This window comes from Clarias gariepinus, chromosome 21, assembly GCF_024256425.1.
Source record: "Clarias gariepinus isolate MV-2021 ecotype Netherlands chromosome 21, CGAR_prim_01v2, whole genome shotgun sequence".
In the NCBI taxonomy this organism is placed as follows: domain Eukaryota; kingdom Metazoa; phylum Chordata; class Actinopteri; order Siluriformes; family Clariidae; genus Clarias; species Clarias gariepinus.
In genome coordinates, this window is record NC_071120.1 from 10508687 (window position 1) to 10514686 (window position 6000).

Sequence of the window (6000 nt, forward strand, 5' to 3'; positions counted from 1 at the left end):
TACTAGTATAAAAATATAACACAATAAAAAAAAAGTTAAAAAAAAAAGTATCACTGAACATATATTGGGTCATATTTGTAAAACAAAGAAACAAAGAAAAGAACAATAAGACAAACAACGTATAAAACCACGTATGATGACAATATTTTCAGTGTCCAGTAGCACCAGTCTCACAGAGACCCAGGAGGCTTATAAACAGTTTGAAGGCAAAATGAGACATTTTGGCAGTATTGTGATTTATTTATTTATTTATTTTAAAAGATGCAAAATGCATAATTTACAGGCTGGTAGAAAATGTTCTCTACATTGACTCTTATTGAGTCACAGGTGTGTTAAAAAGCATTCATCATTCAAAGTTATTTATATTTTAGATCAGAGTAAAGTTAGTATGATTTTGAAAGTGCTATAAATCCACCTGTGCCATGAAAAAGTATTTGCCCCTTTCTGATTTTTTTCTTTGCATATTTGTCACACTTGTATGGGTGGAATTTCACCTAAACACTTTATAAGGAAAAGACAAATTGGCTTTTTTGTTTGTGAGATATCATGCACATTCTGCAGGGGGTATCATCTTCATGCAGTGTAAGATATACCACTCATCAGTGATGATGAACCAGTGCCTGCTGATGATGACCAACACCTCTCCCCTGATCTACCAGAACCGAGTGAAAAGAATGGCAATCAAACTGAACAGGTAAGCTGGAATAAAATCAGTAGCAGCATTAACTCGTGCTAGTAATTATTATGGTCGTCAATATTAATTCAAAATAACGTTTCTCAGCATTATTTTAAATTAATATTGACTACCATAATAATTAAGATAAGTAACTAGTTTACTAGAGTGAGCTAATGCTGCTACTGATTTTATTTCAGCTGCCATTCTTTTAAAAATATTATCTTTATAGATTTATATGTTGTTTGTCTTGATGTTCTTTCCCTTGTTTCTTTGTTTTACTAATATGACCCTATATATATATTTAGTGTTACTTCGAATAATATGTTTAAATAGCATTGATTTCTGTATTGTATTAGATTTTTATACAAGTAACTGGTGTTAAAAATGTATCTCTACATGAATGAGCCAATGTATTATGATGTGGGCTGCTGTGGGCCAGGAAGTCCAAAGGCACTTTTTGGTCTCAGTCCGCCCCTGAACATGAACATGTAGTGTGTTTGTAAATGACCATTAAACCCCCAAGCACAGAAGTGGGACGTCATCTTTACCTCCAGGAATAGAGGGCAGTGTTGCCATAAATGACTTAAAAGTTTCACAAAGAAGGCCTTTTATTTAAGAACATTTATAAGAGAAACTCTTTAATGGTTGTGTTTTGTTTCTTACTTGACGTTAATTAAAATATGGAGACTTTATTCTTATTTGTTTTACATTTGTGTTTGCGTTTTATATCACAGACTTTTATTTTGACGTTCATAAAAGGAAGTGCAGTGGCGCTGTTTGTGAATGCGCACTTTATATGTACTTCACATGTGATAAGCGTCTGGCTGGTGTGCACAAAGGAGCATATATTACCTTGCTAGATTTAAGGCTTTCTCCTACCTCTCAGCACCTGGCTGATAAAGGGCACAAGGTACAGTTTTTGGCTGTTATATTGTTTACAGTAGTTCATAGTTAATTTCAACATTAGTATATTTTATGTTTCTTAATTGCACTCCTAAGCAGAGGTTGTCAATGTTTCAAATTTATAAATATGTACATTTTGTTACATGTTGCAAATGCTTTATATACATTTAAAAATAAATCATCAGTGTTAAAATAAGTCTAATTAAAATATTGTAAGGTAAGGATATAATTTAATATATATTAAAAAGGGATGACATTTTCATTTAATTTATGGTAAATACGTATACATTATTGTACATGTTTATTGTTAACATTGGTGATGATTCATACCATTTACAAGCAATGTCTATTGTTTGTTTGTTTGTTGTTTGTCTTTGTTTTTATTTATTCAGCTCTTACGGTGTTTTGGATATTAAAATATCTTTTTAAACATCAGTCAAGAGAGTAAAGTGCTTATGTTCAGCCGGGAATGCTACAGTAAGAGCTTCACCTTACTCTGGAGAGTAAGCACTTTACATAGAAAACGAACAGCTTCACGTCATTAGTCCTGTCACACATCTGAAAGTTGTTTAATGAGCATCAAAGGTCTTGCAGTCATTATTTAAGTCTGTGGTACTCCTGTAAAGAAAATGGACGCTTCTGAACATAAAGATCCTGACCAGCAGTTGGAGGCCCCTCACAATGGAATGGAAGAGGAGGAGCTTTGTGTTTCTGGTCGGCAACGGAAACCTACGGAAAAGATGCGTGCATATAAAAAGGAGGAGGCCCTAAAAAAGGAGAGAAGATTGATTCAGTTGTATGAACAATGGAAGGACCTAGCTCGCAGCACAAGAGAGGAGCTAAAATCAGATGTAAGCGAGAGTCAACTGGTAACGCTTATTAATACACTGGAGAAGGGAAGGGATGATGTTATGCACATATACTTGGAAATCAGAGATTACATTGCTCCATCCAGTGACACTAGACGCAGAGTTGATACTTGTGAAGCTGTAACTAAGGATATTTCAAAGATCATTTTTGACAGAATGGCATGCCTTGAGGACTTTGAACGAGAAAATGTCAGACACAGCCTTCGTGAGCTACTCCATCATGATTACGCTCGCTCTGTGTATGGATCCACAGTATCGCGCCCCACGTCATCAAGGTCTACAGATACTTCCATTGCAGCTAAGCGAGCAGATGCAGCAGCTGAATTAGCTGCCAAAGAAGCGGAATACTCAATGATACAAGAGATAGAAGCTAGGAAATGTGAACTGGAAAAGCTAAAGGCAGAGAAGGATCTAAAGGCAGCTAGAGCCAGACTGCAGGCCTATGATCAAGAAATAGCTCAGGAAGCCAGCATTCATTCTTTAGACTTGAATACAGGGGAACAGCAGGATGTAAGGGGTATATTACAGCAGCATGTGGTTCCGAGTACCATTCAACATCCTACTGACAACACAGCGACATCCTCATCTCTAAAATCTGATATATCTCATCTTGCTCAAGCTGTACAAGATAGTATATCTCTGAACAGGCTGCCTGCAACAGAACCACCTGTTTTCAGTGGTGACCCTATCCAGTTCATTGAGTGGAAGGCTGCTTTTGTATCACTTATTGATGGAAAGGCCCTTTCTTCTGCTAACAAACTGCACTATTTAAAAAGGTATGTTGGTGGGCCAGCTCGTAAGTCTCTTGATGGCATCTTCTACAGGAATGATGATGAGGCTTATAAAGATGCATGGGGCAAGCTGAACCAAAGATATGGGCATCCATTCGTCATACAGAAGGCATTTAGAGAAAAACTGTCCAAATGGCCCAAGATTCAACCTAAGGATTCCGAAGGTTTCAGAGAATTCTCTGACTTCTTAAATGCATGTCACCAAGCTATGCCACATGTTAAAGGGCTTGAAATACTAAATGACTGCGATGAGAATCAAAAACTTGTACACAAGTTACCAGATTGGGCAGCGGCGCGCCAGGTCACGCAGACACTGATTGAGACTTGTGACTTTCCTAAATTTAAAGATTTTGTGGCCTTCATGTCTATGGAAGCAGAGATTGCATGTAATCCGGTCACATCTTTTAGCGCTCTTCATGCCTCTGACCCCACTTCAGAAAAACGGATCTTTAGGGACAGTAAAAGGAACAGAGCAAACGTCTTTCATATTCAAGCAGATATGGAAAATAAACAAAATCATGAGAATGAACAAAGACACACTAAAGCAAATTTTAAAATGTGTTTCTTCTGCAAAGATAGCAAACATAAGATTTACAACTGTCCTAAATTTGTGGTTAAATCTTTAGAAGAGAAACGAAAATATGTGAAGGAGAACAAACTCTGCTATGGGTGCATGAGACCAGGCCACAGTGCAAAGGACTGCCGGTACCGTCTCTCCTGTGACATGTGTAAGGGTAGACACCCAACATGTCTGCATGATGAAAATTACACAAGGAAAGTTAACTCTACACCAGTCCCAAACCAAAGTAACACAGAAACTGCTAGTTCTACATCTCTCAAAATTACAAATAATGAGCAGTCCACCAATACATCAATGATCGTACCAGTGTGGGTATCAACCGATAGGAATCCATGCTCCGAAACACTTGTTTATGCTCTGCTTGATACCCAAAGCGATACTGTATTTGTCGACCGAGAGCTGAGCAACAAGTTACAAGCTGACTCTTGTTCTGTAAAACTGAAGTTGACAACTATGACAGGAAAGGATGTCGTCATTCCAAGTGAAAGGGTAACAGGGCTCAAAGTAAGAGGCTACAGTTCTCCCGTTGTTCTTAATCTGCCTCCTGCCTACACTAAGGACTCCATTCCTGTAAACCATACTCACATCCCTACCTGTGAAACAGCACGAAACTGGACGCATCTCTCTACAGTAGTGGACAAAATTCCACCTCTGCAAGAATGTGAGGTTGGTCTCCTGATAGGCTACAGCTGTCCAAGGGCTTTGGCACCAAAACAGGTGATTTTGGGAGGAGACGACGAACCTTATGCAGTCCATACAGATCTTGGATGGAGCATTGTTGGTCGCCAGTCTTCACACCATGAATCTCAATGCTTGAACACCATTTGTCATAGAGTTAGCATTAAAGAACTCCCCCCAGTGACTCCAGCAGATCTTATCAAAGTATTGGAATCTGACTTCAAAGATGCTGGTGAAGATAATAGAACCGTGTCACAAGATGACATCCTTTTCTTGACTAAACTGCAGCAGTGCATAAGGAAGAACAACCACGGGCATTACGAGATGCCTCTTCCCTTCAAAGCGAGACCTCACTTGCTTAACAATAAGCAGCTTGCCATTGTAAGGCTCGATCATCTAAAAAGGAAATTGCTGAAAGATAAAAGGTATAAGGAACACTATGTGGCATTTATGGAAGAGGTCATTAAGAGAGGTGATGCAGAAGAAGTGCATGATGAAGGAAAGGAGGGAGAAAGGTGGTACATACCTCATCATGGGGTGTATCATTCTAAGAAGCCGGACAAGCTCCGCATCGTCTTCGACTGCTCAGCTAAGTACCAGGGAACCAGTCTTAACGACCACTTGCTTCAAGGTCCAGATTTAATTAATAATCTGATTGGCGTCCTTGTAAAATTTAGAAAACATCCTGTGGCCCTCATGTGCGATGTTGAAAAGATGTTTCACCAATTTCATGTGGAAGAAGCAGATCGAAACTATCTACGTTTTCTCTGGTGGAAAAATGGAGACTTAGCTTCAAACCCACAAGAATATCGCATGAAGGTTCATCTTTTTGGTGCAACTTCATCACCAGGATGCGCCAACTATGGTCTGAAACATCTCGCTAAAGAGAATGAATGTATGTATCCTCTTGGCTCAAAATTCATCACAACAGATTTTTATGTAGATGATGGTGTCACCAGTGTAGTCAGCACAGAGGAAGCTGTTCAGTTAGCAAGGGAGGCTCGCCAATTGTGTGCCTCAGGTGGTCTTAGACTGCACAAATTTGTCTCAAATGACAGAGTTGTCCTGGATAGCATTCCTATGTCTGAACGAGCTATTGATGTCAAATCACTGGACCTCAACTTCGACGGCACACCTTTAGAGAGAGCTTTAGGCATCCACTGGCATGTTGATTCTGACAGATTCAGATTCTCTGTTGACCTCAAAACCCAACCCGCAACACGTCGTGGCATACTATCGACAGTTGCATCCCTGTATGATCCTTTGGGCTTTATTGCTCCTTTCTTGCTCATTGGAAAATTGGTGCTTCAGGAAATGTGCAGACATGGAACAGGCTGGGATGACCCCCTTCCGAGAGAATTGCAGCCAAGGTGGGAGCATTGGACAGTTGATCTTTTAAAGTTGGAAAGTATTAATATACCCCGCTGCTATGTACCTGCCAACTTTGGTAAGGTGAGCAAAAGAGAACTGCATCACTTCTCCGATGCCAGCAACAGGGGATAT